This window comes from Paramormyrops kingsleyae, chromosome 10 (assembly GCF_048594095.1).
Source record: "Paramormyrops kingsleyae isolate MSU_618 chromosome 10, PKINGS_0.4, whole genome shotgun sequence".
Classification (NCBI taxonomy): domain Eukaryota; kingdom Metazoa; phylum Chordata; class Actinopteri; order Osteoglossiformes; family Mormyridae; genus Paramormyrops; species Paramormyrops kingsleyae.
This window is the reverse complement of record NC_132806.1, coordinates 11,804,864-11,817,574: the sequence shown is the minus strand read 5'-3', so window position 1 is coordinate 11,817,574 and position 12,711 is coordinate 11,804,864. Positions and strand designations below refer to the sequence as shown.

The 12,711-nt window shown below is 47.2% G+C and overlaps 1 long non-coding RNA gene across 1 annotated transcript; it reads left to right on the top strand.

Annotated features, from left to right (window-relative positions):
• The first annotated feature begins 9,501 nt into the window (after nt 1–9,501).
• On the top strand, nt 9,502–11,210 carry LOC140593168 (uncharacterized). The gene is made up of 3 exons (XR_011993431.1): nt 9,502–9,621; nt 9,823–9,964; nt 11,053–11,210. It is a non-coding gene; the product is annotated as an uncharacterized lncRNA (long non-coding RNA).
• The last annotated feature ends 1,501 nt before the right edge of the window (nt 11,211–12,711 follow it).

Below are 12,711 nucleotides of genomic sequence, written 5' to 3'. Positions count from 1 at the left end.
AAAACCAAAAAGGACCACGAGAGGTCAAAAACTGAAGGGGATTAAAGCAAGACTACAAATCACATAACAAACTGGGCAGGTAAACATAAGACAGATCTAATTTCAAATGAACAAAGCTTAGACTAGCAGCAGCAGCAACACACAATGAACCACTGAGGAACTAAACAGAAGCAGGAACTAAAATACTAAAGGGGTAATAATACTAACACAGGACAGGTGGGACTAATTAACAGAGACCAGGGAAACAGGGCACAGGTGAAACTAATAACTCAAAGGAACTAAAAAACAGGGAAACTAAGAACTAACCAAGGACACAGGGAAACAGAAACCAATACTAGGGAATTTAAACAGGTAAAGACACAAGCAGGGGCACAAGGAACAAAACCAAAACCAACTACAAAATCAGACACAAGAACTAAAGAAACTGAAATGAAACACTAGGGAGCAAAATACAAAAACAGAGGAGGCAGGATTCAAACACAGGACAGAAGGGTACTCAGGACAGAAGGGTACACAGACAACCACATGCTCAACACATTGAGCCACATGACCAGACAGGCAACAGAGGAGAACAAAGACTAACATAAAGAACGGGATGACCAGCAACACCTGCTGGCCAAACGGGGAAGGGACACGGTAGGACCACAGCAGGGTCTGACCCTGACAGAAGTGGAGGTATCGCATCTGCTATGGTCCTGGGAACAGCTCAGTAAGGAGACCGAGCCTAACACAGTGATAAAATTTAAATTAGAATTAGGTGATCAGTGATCATTGTTGACACACCACAGCAATCAGTGCACAACAACGAAATATGTCCTCTGCATTTGACCCATATGTGACATTGTGACATAGCAGGGGGCAGCTAATTCAGCACCCGGGTCTGTAGGTTTTACTGTAATTCAGCTGCACTGCTAATCCAGGGTTGGCAAACCTGATCCATGAGCCACTGTGGGTGCAGATTTTTGGGGTGACCTATCAATCACCCAGTAATACAGCAGTGGGTCTCAACTCCCACTATTGGCTGATTGACAGGTCATCCCAAAAACCAGTACCCACAGTGGCTCTCCATGGATCAGGTTCACCACCCCTGCGCCAGTGATTTAGTAAAAGCAACGTTCTCAAGGTATTTCTGACACTAAGTTGATCCGTCATAGTCATGTATCACTGTCAGGGAGCCAGCTTAGGTACCAGTGCTGCTGGACTGAGCTTCCAGTGCGTGACCAGTGACCAGTGCAGGATAGTCATGGAAACAAGAGCTAAATGACACACCATTAGAAACACCAAAGTAGGCAGATCAATAACATCAGGATCATCTAGCAGGAACAACAACCCAAGTAGCGTGTAACCTGACACATTAAATGTATGTGCAAATGCTTGTATTCATGCGACAGTTTGCTCCTACATACATGCTATATGTTCCCTTTGCTGTAATGTACCCAACAAGAAAAAACAGAGGCCAGAAAAGTAGTGAACAGGAGGCTTTTTTTGACATTATGTGGCTAATTCTGTCTCACTAAATGGAAATTATTCCAATCGGTTGATCTTAGAAGCTTTTACCCACCACGGCTGCGGCAGCAGCTGTTTCTAAACTCGTCGCTCTTCCGGAGCATTCCCTGGGCTCTCTTTGCGAGCGTTATTTTTTTTTTTAACTTCGTCGTGAGCATAGAGCACGCTATTCCAGAGAGGTTTCAAATGAAACTTAAAATAAGTGCTTCGGGTCCATGAAAGAGACCTGGACCTCATAAGGCAAGTCGCAGTTAATCCTCCTACATATTCCTGCCGCTTCGGATTAAAATCGTACATGAAACACCAGCGGGGTGGCATGATGTCTCAGTGGGTGACATTCTCCTCCTGGCCCCCAGTTTGGTGTGTGCTCTGTGCGTGTGTGTTTGCATGTTTTCCTCATGCTTGCTTATCTTCAAAGGAGACCCCCCCCCCCCACCATCCCATAACCCATAGATATACAGATGTGTGAATGCACCCAGAGTGCATTACTGTGTGAGCCTGTGTGCAAGAGTACTTGCAGTGGACCAGTGGACTGTCATCCTGTCCAGCTTGAATCCCAAGCCCCCTGGTCCAGGCTCCCAGCCCCCCCCTCCACTCCCAGGGTAAAATATTGCAGAAGATGAGGAGATGACTGGATTTAACAACGCAAACTTCACCTGGAATAAAAAATAAACACAGGCGAGAGATTTACTTATATTGGCAACAGCGAGTTCCTCGTGCGTAACTAGGCTAAGATCCCCAGAGCTCATTGTGGTGCCATTTGTGGGAGCTCACACATCATTTCAGGGACCGGAATCGATGCGGACGGGCAGGACGGCGGCGCGATTCTGCTCCATGCGGCTCGGCATGCGAGGCAGCCCTGCGTGGTACGGTGCGGCTTCCCTGACAAGAGCCCCATAGATTTATGCTGCTACCCACTCTGATTGCCAGGACAGCATTTATATTCTCTCGGAAGCCCGAATCTGTGAAGAGCATGGCGTGAAAAAGAGGCTCTGTGGTTAATGGAGGAATCAACGAGGGCAGATGAAGTCTGATCTCTGATGGGAAGGAGGGAATGTACAAGGCCAGTATGGAAAGTGCCACATCTATCTGAATTAGGCTGTACTCAGTCACTAAAGCATCATTGGCTCAACCTTAAATGAAAGGACGCTTTATTTGCCATTTCTATACATATACAGTATAGATACATTGAAATACTTCTTTCATGTATGATATCATGCTACCCTTTGAAATAGACACATATAGAGGTGAGCAAAGTTTGGGGCGTGCCATGCAGCCAGTGTCGCTGGGTTAAAGAGCTCACTGAAGTGCTCAACAGAAATGTACAAAGGGATTTGAACCGCTGCTCTTCCGATCACAAGCATGCAGTTCTTAAGTCACTGAGCCACACACCACGACACATAACTGTGAATTGTAGTAGATTTAAACTCACCACTAATGGGATATTAGTATGTGCAACAGTCCTATAAAACACTGAGCAGTGCTATTTACAGCACAGAAATAACAGAAAATAAAGATTCAGTAGTGACATGGAGACAGCGAGGGGAAATTAATCAGGCAGGCGTCCGGTTTAAAGGCAATTTTACACATTATTGCTGTGTGATTTCCCAATTACATCACATCGCAGGAATCGCTGTGAGGCCCATACATATGGTAACAAACACTTCATTTGTGTGAAAGCGGCAATTTTTTAACATTTTCAGGCCGGACTTGCATAATGTTTAATGTTTACAAAAAACACAACGCTCACTATATTCACTTTATTTAAATGGCTAAAAGCGGTTCATAAATTATTCTCTGGAATCCAGGATACTGACGCTGCGTAATAGCGGAGCGTTGAGCTCCGTCCATGCTGAACACACTCAGAGGCGTTAGATGAGAGTGTAACTATGCCCCCCCTTGTAAATTATTTATGGCTTTCCTTGTGCACACGTACTCCGCTCTGAATAGGTGCCGATAGACTCGGACTTTATTAAATCTGTTCAGATGGCTCAGGATTTTCCGGTGCCGCCGTCCGATGGACTCCTCTCTGCGGAGCGTATTATCTGAGACAGATCCGGGCCGGAAAGCCCTACTTCGCGTTCGTTCCTATGTGGCGGATCAGGGAATTATACTCCCCTCTGACACTGGGGTTCTGCTGTGTGGATTCTGCGCCGGATGCACCATTGGGCACACCCCCAAAGACGACCCGCAGGGTGCTACCATCTGTCCAGGTAAACTTCTGATTGAGGCTGAGATGTCACTGTTTTAGCTAAAGGCTTGGGGGTCCAATGCGACGCCCCTAATTCACTTCCTTGTTTCTTTTCCAGGTTATGACAACCTTGACTATCACCTGTCACCTTTCGCTGACTCAGGCGCTGAATTTGATGGCTTCCACGGGTCCCGTGCTCTCCCTCTGCAAGGCAAAGCCGCATGGCCGAATCGGTGACCGTGAACTGCCCTTCTGCGGCTGAGCCGACAGTTATATGTGTCCGCCAGCGCCCCCCGATGGGCGCTCGGGTCATCCTGCCCGTAACTCCATAAGTGCTTTTTGAAAAAGGACGGATGGTGTAACCGAACGTGTCACGAGGAGGGATTTTGAGGTGATAACTTCGTAAAACCCTCCTCCCAGCTTCCCATTACCCACCATCTTGTTGGCCTAAGCCCTGTGCAGCGTGGATCGATAGCCGGTCGCTCTCCCTGAATGTCCCACGCCGTCCTGGGTGGGACGTCATCACCCGAGGCCGGGGATAGCAACCACTGCGTGCTCCTCGACATGCGGACACTTCACTGGAAGTTTCTACGATGGTGACTGCTGTATTGTGGCTGTGGCTTTATGCCCCCCCCCCCCCCCCCCCGGAACAGTGTTAACACTGCATCCATTGACAGAGCCGTTACGATTGGCTGTTATGGCTTACAGCACGGCGTCTGCCTCCTGTCAGACCTGTGATGGGAATCTCCTTTAAAGCTCATCAAGGTAATACCTTGTTATGGCAGCTACATCACCATTGCACATAATTAATAACGACGACTGTTACACACACACACCCAACTCCACCCCCTCCCGGCTCGGATGCAAATGTTGTTTAAGAAGGTGAGTCCGCTAAGAACAGAGGATTTCCTTTAATTACCACGTTTCACCATGCCTGTCACTGATTCAGAGCATCGTGACAGCCCAGTGCACCTGGGGAGGGAGTCGTTTTAAAAGTAAATGCGACGGAGAGCTTCACCACTTCCAGCGAGAATCCGACCGCGCCCCTCTTCCCATCCCTCTGCTTTGATGAAACGCTTCTTATCGGCGCTGACGCGGTGAGAGTCTCGCCGACCAGCCGAGCGATCATTTTATAATAACAGATCTGCCCGATCAAGGCACCAACTTTAAATGTCCTTCGTTCAATTAAAATCAGAAGAAAAAAAAACAGTAGCCTGGGGATATCTTCGTTTTGATAATTAACAAGAATAAAAAGAAAATGATAGACCACGGCTGCAGAAAGTTATAATAGTTTAGGAGTCTGAAATGGCAGAGCACCTGCAGCAGCAGGTAGTGCAGTGCTGAGGTCTGACACGCGAGACGTAAGCGTGCCGTAAATTCAGTAGTGATGATTTCTGCTGTCCTATATTCATGGCTTGGCAGGGAAATGATGGGGGGGCGTGGCTGGGATACACTTGAGGACAAAGAGACACCCGAAGCAAGCTCAACTCCCCCCGTCAGAGACAAAGTGAAATGAACTTGAAAAAACGAATGAATGCTACATTTATATATATCGCTTTTCAAGACACTCAAAGCGCTTTTACTGAACCATCGGGGAGCCACTTCAACCACCACCACTGTGTAGCACCCGCCTGGATGATGCAATGGCAGTCATTCCTCGCCAGTATGCCCACCACAAAATAGCTAAGGAGAGAATTCGTCCAATTAGATATAGGGGATGATTAGGAGGCTGGATTTGATAGGACCACAGGGGGGAATTTAGCCAGGATATCAGGGTACCACCCCTACTCCCTGCCCAGGGATCTTTTACGACCTCAGAGAGTCAGGACTTCAGTTTTATGTCTCATCCAAAGGACGGCACCTTTTTTACAGCACAGTGTCCCTGTCACTGCACTGGGGCATGGGGATCCACACAGACCACAGGGTAGGGGAACTCGTTGGCCGCACCAGCACCTCTTTCAGCAGCAACTTGCTTCGTCACCGCCCCCTCAGAAGATGGCTCCTTAGGTGGCTGCCTGACTCACCTTTCAGGTTGACTGGCACTGCCTGAGGATCTGCAACCCGTCAGCCCCATTGTGTCATTCTGTGAGGTTTACGTGAGACGTATTGTTAAGGTGCTTGTTGCTGGTCTGACGATGGCGTTCGCCTTCCATGGAGCCCGAGCCTGCAGCCCCAGACACCTGCAGACGGCACGGCGGTGAATGGGGATGATGCGGGAGCTTTTGGCGCAGTGGGGCACCTGTTTTGGCACATTACAGGCTGGAGTGTGGAGCTCAGAGGTGCTCCTGGTTATTTACAGGAGGGGACATGGTACCACGTCACGATGCCGGTGAGATGCCAGCACCTTTAGCGCAAACAGAGCTTACAGCACTAATGAATAAGTAAATGCACCACAGCTAGACCACCATAATGGCTAACTAGTGCTTCTAGCCAATCACGGCTCCACACAGGTAGTGTAATTGGACTGGGGAGTAATGGCACTCGTTAACGAGACCAGGGCGAAACTGGGACGAGTCTGTGTATGTTGGCTACTGTTTCCTAAAGCCACAGTCTGCTTGGTCGCCCTGGGTTATGGCTAATTAGCATGCATGTGCCACGTCAGAACCCTCACGTGCACGGGGAGGTGAACTTCAGCACATGGAAAATCCACAGTGAAGACACACGGCGGACATCTTGGGAGGTGAAGATCCTGCTCATTCTTTGGGAAGGTTGTTTGCTGGCAAAAAGATTTCAGGATGGGGGTTAATCCTCTACTTGAGGAACTGCCATTTTTAAACCACAAACAGACCCCTCCCTGGCTAAAGAAGCAAGGAATAGTCAGAAGTTTCTGGGTAATTAGCATCTGAACAACAGGTACCTGAAGCCCCAGGTGAGTAGAAGTTCCCATGGAAAGAAAGTTTTCCAGAAGTGCAGTTAGCCAGCAAAAAAAAAAAAAAAAAACATTTCTTTGATAGTGATTGGACAGAACAGCTTTGGAACAAAGGAGGCGGGATTATCTTGTGCTATCATTCGCTGACAAGCTTAATCCACTTAGCTATTTTTTCGAATCCTGCTGGGGCCAAACCAGCAGTGATTGACAGTATGCGGTAATCCCGCCCCCTGCGGCTGCAGACAGACACCCCTCGCCTCCGTCTGTGTTGGATGACAGGAGGAGGTACATGCTGATTAGCCTGGTGAGTCACATGTTACAGACAAAAGTATAGCCATGTGCTGGTACCGTGGTAACACCATCGAGCCACGGCCATGCTCACGGTGCTCCTGAGATAACGGGCTTTGATGGGAGAGCGGATGCGCTATTTCGGCGCTTGTTCCCATTAGATGCCCGGCTTAAAGACGACAGCATCCCATCACTTCCCTGTAATACCACTCTGACCCTCGACGGCGCTTGAATCCTTCAATCCTTCATCCTCACCATCTCAGATCCATCAGCAGAATCTTAAATAACGTTCCCGGCTGGGCTGCAGGCATCAGAGGGCGGTTTGATCTCCAAGCTCGGTTCCAGAATGTCTGCGGCTTCCCCAGAGCAGTTTGGTACCCACCCATAATGTCCAGAAGCTGGACACCTTCATGACTTTGCCCTCTGACCTTTTAGTCACATGACCAACTTTGTAATTAAACCATTCTGATGTTTTATTTAATGAGATCCATTTGTATTGTCATGAGTTTTTTCTCAGGGGTCCAAGAGCAGATCCCCAATTGAAACCATGAGGTCAAAAATAGCCTTAATCATTAATTATTTGGGTACTTAATCACTATGCTGCCGACGTTTTCTAAATGTGTTTACTCTTGTTTTTTCTAGGCTTCTTTTCCGGTGGCGTCCTCAGCGCGTAAATTGCCGGCTGACTTTAAGAATAATGACTTTCGGTAATTCGGTTAATTGCGAATGGGAGCGCCCGCTAAGCCTGCATCCCAAACGGATCTCAAGGTCTATGAACAGAACAGGGTCAGGTAGACAGTCAAGGACTTTTCTGGAAAATGCTGTTTATTCTGGGTATTTTCTGCTCAAGATCCTTTATTTGCCGTTGGTACATCAGTACATGTGAATTCTTACTCATGCCATCCAGGCAGTAACAGGATTAGACAGCACAAAATGAAACAAAGGCACTCACCAGACATCAAAGCAGACATACAACTAGGATCTGCAAAGGTACGTATTTATGGGATAAATACGAAATAAACTTAAGAAACAGCCTAAAGAGAAAATATGGCTAAATAAAGTACAAATATGTGGAAGAAAAACGTTAAATAAATAAAAGAAATGGCTGAAACAATATTTTTGATTTATAGACATTGAAAACGCGTCTCCCGTTCTCTGACTCTTAAATGCGGCGTGAGTGCTCGCTGATGCAGAGGTAATCATAGCGGAGCGTGAGTCATTATTTCTTTAATTGCCCCCTCTTTTGGGGCAGAGACAGCCTCTATTACGTTGTGTTGATCGCTGGAAATTTTCAAGTCAGAGGTGTCACGCTAATTTAATTAGCTCCTCCGAAGCTGGGGGCAGCGGGGGAGGGACGCCAGCAAAATTATTTAATTGACTCCCAAGAAGAATCCCACTAAGAGGAGGAAAGACTGAACTGATGTATGGCCCCGAAACTCAATTTATACTGAGTACAGCAACAGCAGTGGGCATGTAGCACAAGGTACAACCTTCTCAGCGCTAACATCAGTGCTCTAAGAGACCAGAGATTTTTTATGTTGTAGGCAGTTATTTGGTCAGCAATGTGTTTGATTGCTTGTTTGTGTTTGGTAATAGGCCTACAGTATGTCTTGGCTTTGAGAACTTTTTTTTTCTTTCTAGGATATTTAGTCTTAATTATGAGAATTAAATTTTTTTTGTTGCTGAATTTCTATGTATTTCCTACAGCAGTCCGGGCAGTAATTTTCCCAGCATTCTGGGGAGTTTTTCCTTGCCACTGTGGCCTATGGCTTACTCACTGGGGGCTTTGGGTGGGGATGCTGTGAAGCGCTTTGAGACGATGTAATGTTGTGATAATGCCCTATACAAAAATAAATTTGTTGTTGTTGTTGCTGTACACTATTACTGTTTATTGTCATTTATTATTTTTTGTGCATTAATGTCTAAATGTCTTTCACTGTCTAAATATGTGATGGTTATAATAAACTGAACTAATGAGGGAGGGGGCTGAAGTTTATTTAAGCAGGGGACCCTATGCTGTTCCTTGTGGCGTTCCTGTGACGAGCGACAAACCCAACGTAGAGAAGCACCGGCACACGTCTCTATCATTTTCTGCAGGAAGAGGCTGGGAGGCCACAGTCCATCTGAGCTGACGAGGAGAGGTAATGATCGTCGTTTGGAGATATTCTCTTAATCTCTGCTCCGCTTGATCTAACGAGGCTGGGCTGTTTCATCTCAGTATTCTCAGTGTATGTTGTCCAACAAAAAACGGAACATCATCAAAAGTACGTATCCCCAAAGTCCGCCACGATGCTGTTTCTGCAACTCGGTCATTCTTCCTTGAAATGCCCTAAAAAATGTTGTGTAATGAACGGGGGGACCTGATGAGTGATACCTCTGTATTATTATTGTGTTATTGTTATAATTATATATTTTTTTTTGTAGAAAAGCAGCATCATGGTGTAAGACCTGAAATGGGGGCTTTGGAAGCTAAAGTTTTTAGGCTTCCCTTGAGCTCTCTCTTAACTCATTTCCCATTGGCTGATTTATTACTTCCTGTTGGAAAAAGGCAGGCTGTGATTGGTATAGAACTCTAGTCCCACCCACTGTCTTTCAAAGACCCATTAGTCACATGACTACCACTGTTTGAAAGGGGAAGGTAGGGAAAGGTCACTCGTATTCACCATCACGGAGTCCGTTTGAGTGAGAACATTTGAATGTCAGCGAAATAACTTCCTCCAAGGATAGGAAGTGTCTCTTGGAGCCATCTGCTTTGCCATTGGCTTAGGTGAGCTGCTCTACTTTGGAAACTAAGCGAAGTTTATTAATAAATATTGGCCAGTGGGTAGATTTCCAGACTAGTTCAAGTAACACGGTTTTGTAAAAACTGCTATTACTGGCCGGTAACATGGGACATGAGTTATGAATGGATTCTGTGGAGAGCTGATCTCCAAAGGCCTGTAAGTCTTGAGAATGTACTCCTTAGCAGGCCTGGACAGGCTGAGGTAACCAGCTACGCTCGCCTGAAATGCCTGTACCTGGGAGATGTGACAGGGTGTTTTATGTAAGGAGTCATCAAACGGAATCTACCTTGAATGCCTCTGTGAAATCAGTGAGATGGGGCTTGAAAGGTGAGACAAAACCACCTTTTTGTTTTGTTTCTTACCACGTTCTCTGGCTTTAATATGACAGACATTTGGGGTGATGTCTAGGGCATGTTGCATATAATTGTACAGTTATGTCAGTTTTAAGCAATGAAGAGTGAAACCTGATGATGCCTATGAAGTGTCATTATTTATGCTTTTCTTATGTGGGTGATTTTGGGTGACGGAGGCTTTCAGACCTGGGCAGCATGTGTCATGCAGGCACACGGCAGCAAGAGTGACAGCAGACACATGTGCCACAGTTGAGCTAAGGGTCATATGACAGCATATCTGTCAGTATCACAGAGACAGAATGATGGACACATGCCACAGGGATGGGAGGGAGGGGGGTTGGCTAATACTGTGTGTGGCAAGGGCTGTCATGTCAGCGACACCACATGCAAATAGATGCTCTCCACATGTTTACGGTGGATAGGCTCTCCGTTTATTTAGCAGTCGTTTGTATCCAAAGCAATGCTGATGCTGAAAGCAGTGGCAGACAGTCACTGGGGTAGTTATGGGTTAAGATTTTTGCTCACAGTGACATCACTCTAGTTACCCTGGGATTTGAACCAGCAACCTTCTAGTCATGGGCACAGCATTCCATCCCACTTAGCTCCACACCGACCCCCTTCATGGGCCTGTCAGCCCAGACATCTTAAATTGGGTAAAATGACTTTGACTGAGCAATTAAGTCAATGATTACACTCTCGGAGATAGACACATGGGATCCCTGCATGTATGAAATACACACACATGTGCATGCACACGCACACTCCCAAACGCAAAAGCACACTCACAGAGAGGTACACACCATTTCTCCCTTAGGTTGGAGGATCAGGAAGGAGATGCCACCTTTAATTACTTTTGCACTCTGTCATTTGTTGTACTGGCGACCGGCTGTGGGTGGGGGTGGGGTGGAGGTGCTGGTTATGAGGTTTCTCCAGTCCTTCTCCAGGGGAGAGAGTGCTCCTACAGCCTCCTTCATGGGACTGGTTCATCTGTCACATCACTGCAGGTGATGGCTTTCCTCATCTCCACTTCTTCCTCCTGCTGAGATGTCTCCTCCCCAGCAGGCACGACCTCCCCGTCACCAGGCCCTCTCTCTCCATGGGAGAGCTTGCTGGAGGGTGACTCCCGTCCAGATGGTCCATCGCTGGAGATCTGCAGGTCCTCTGCTGTGGGAGTTTCGCTGCCCCAGAGATCATTCCTCCACAGGCATGGGGGGTTGGGGTTACTGTATCCACACCTGTGACTCCACAGAGACACACGATGCTTTTAGCATCCTTTTCATTACCGAGAAATTAATTGATTTCTATATATAGGTTAAGGCTTCAATGGGAAGCACAGAGGCTCATTGGGTATTAGCATTGTTTCACACCACCAGGGGAGGGGGTTTGAATCTCAGATCTGTTCTGTGTATGTTTGCATGTTTTCTGTGTGTGGAGTTTGTATGTTCTCTGTGTGTGGAGTTTGTGTGTGCCCTGTATGTGGAGTTTGCTTGTTCTCTGTGTGTGGAGTTTGCGTGTGCCCTGTATGTGGAGTTTGCATGTGCCCTGTATGTGGCGTTTGCATGTTCTGTGTTTGTGGAGTTTGCATGTTCTCTGTGTGTGGAGTTTGTGTGTGCCCTGTATGTGGAGTTTGCTTGTTCTCTGTGTGTGGAGTTTGCGTGTGCCCTGTATGTGGAGTTTGCATATGCCCTGTATGTGGGGTTTGCTTGTTCTCTGTGTGTGGAGTTTGTGTGTGCCCTGTGTGTGATGTTTGCATGTTCTCTGTGTATGTAGTTTGCATGTGCCCTGTATGTGGCGTTTGCATGTTCTGTGTTTGTGGAGTTTGCATGTTCTCTGTGTGTGGAGTTTGTGTGTGCCCTGTATGTGGAGTTTGTGTGTTCTCTGTGTGTGGAGTTTGCATGTTCTCTGTGTGTGGAGTTTGCGTGTTCTCTGTGTGTGGAGTTTGCATGTGCCCTGTAGGGGGAGTTCGTTTGTGCTCTGTGTGTGGAGTTTGCATACTCTTCCGAGGCCATGCAGGTTTCTTCTGGGTGTGGCTCAGCAGGCTAAGTCACTGTGCCTGTGAGCAGAAGGTTGCCAGTTCAAGTCCAAGCCTTGGTCTTATGTCTGTGGACCCCTAAGCAAGGCCCTTAACCCCCACCTCCCAGGGAGCTGCATGCTGGCTGACCCTGTGCTGTAACCCCCAAGCTTGCTCTCAGCCGTATATGTGTCTGTGCATCTTATGGAGAGCAAGGTGGGGCAGGCGAAAAAGAGAATCTCTCCACCGGCGTTAATAAAGTATCACTACTCTATTCTCTAGTACAGTTTACTCCTGCAGTTAATGGAGTATATGTAGGCTAACTGGCATCTCTCTATGAGTGTGTGTGTATGTGTTGGTACCCTACAATGGACTGCCATCTCATCCAGGCTGCACTCCAACCTTGTGCTCTGTGGTGCCTGGCACAGGGCCCAGTCTGGTGGTATCCTCTGGCCTTTTCTTGGGACCCGGTTATGAGCCTCTGTACTTGATCGCCAGTCCTTCACACCAGCGTTTGCTACAGTAAATGCCAGCCATGGATCTCAAAGCCAGGACATCAAGCAGCGCTTTTCCTTCAGGCAGATTCTCGTAAATGGCCTCTATCCCTCTGACACCGGAGAGTCAGGATCCGATCTTACGCCGGTTAGTCGTAACTCACCGTTATTCGTTTTTATAGCCAGAAGGGTGAGTTCCACAATTCAGTTTAATGT